This window comes from Limulus polyphemus, unplaced genomic scaffold, assembly GCF_000517525.1.
Source record: "Limulus polyphemus unplaced genomic scaffold, Limulus_polyphemus-2.1.2 Scaffold513, whole genome shotgun sequence".
NCBI classification, from domain to species: Eukaryota; Metazoa; Arthropoda; class Merostomata; order Xiphosura; family Limulidae; genus Limulus; species Limulus polyphemus.
The window spans coordinates 298,951-300,316 of record NW_013666123.1 but is presented as its reverse complement, the minus strand read 5'-3'; positions in this window follow the sequence as shown (position 1 = coordinate 300,316).

Genomic DNA, 1,366 nt, shown 5'->3' with positions numbered 1-1,366 from the left:
CGATAGCAAGTACAGGAGTGTTGAAATTTATTATTGACGATAGCAAGTACAGGAGTGTTGAAATTTGGCATTGACGATAGCAAGTACAAGAGTGTTGAAATCGGGCATTGACGATAGCAAGTACAGGAGTGTTGCTATTTGTGAAAAGTGGTAGTATGTAATAAAGTGCTGGCTTTTGTCCTGGATTATAGTATGGCACAGGAAGGTACCATTTATTTTCTGTCTCCTTCATTATATGTAACTATTCGAAAATTTAGTATATTTTGTGATTATTTCACTTTAGAAAATTGGTCAAGAGAGAGCAGTTGAGTTTTTCTCGTTTCAGTTGTTCATGGGGCGGGATGAGTCACCACAGACGCCATGGTGTTCCCTATTAGAAGGGATTACTGTAGCATGAGATACATTATAAGTAACGTTTTTCGCGATAAACAGAACAATATCTTGAGGGCTTCATTCTCCTTTGTTGAAGAGCAACCCTCAGTCAAATGGATGGCGCGTGCGCCTAGAGAGATAGTGTGCGTTTACATATACTGTTACATATTTTTTTGTTATAAATTATTTTTGTTATTGTGATTCTGAGATTTAGATAAATAGATATTGTTTGAGGTAATAAAAACAAGTTATTATGTGCTTTTTGTATTTGCTTGTTATTTTGAACTTTAACGTTTTGTTTATCCTTTTTTATTAGCCACGAAATAGCGACTCATAGAATGGCTCCGAGTTTTTCGTTTAGGTACAAACTTTTATCTCATAGCCCCATCTCTTGACCGATTTGAGATCTAATTACAGCCACAGCTATTACGGAGTCTCTCTTGTTTTTCACTTTTATTCATTTCTTGGTTTGCAGCTAAATGTTGATGGCCAGGTGGTTAGAGCGCTCGACTTGCAATCTGCGGGTTCGAATCCCGGTCCCACCAAACATGCTCGCCCTTTCAGTCATGGGGACGTTAAAATGTAACGGTCAATCCCATTATTCTTTGGTAAAAGAGTAGCCCAAGAGTTGGTAGTGGGTGATGATGACTAGCAACTTTCCTCCTAGTCTTTCACTGTTAAATTAGGAAGGGCTAGCGCAAACTCTCTCTCTCTCCAGTTTTTCAAAGCGCTATTTATCATTGCCAGAGTTCAATTTTAACTTGAGTTTGTGATTTGCTAATAAAAGAGTTTGATTTGTGCAACGTGGCATTCAATCTCTTTCTTTGTGTTAGAATCAGACAGAGTCAAGGCAAATCAAACCATGATCTAGTATTCAACGTATCTCTTATTACTGCAGTTTCTAACCACATTTCGGTGTTGTAACATGGATACTGTTATTACAGACGTTTTCTTTCCCTGAATAAGTGTGTGTCGGTGCTTTTCTTAGAACTAA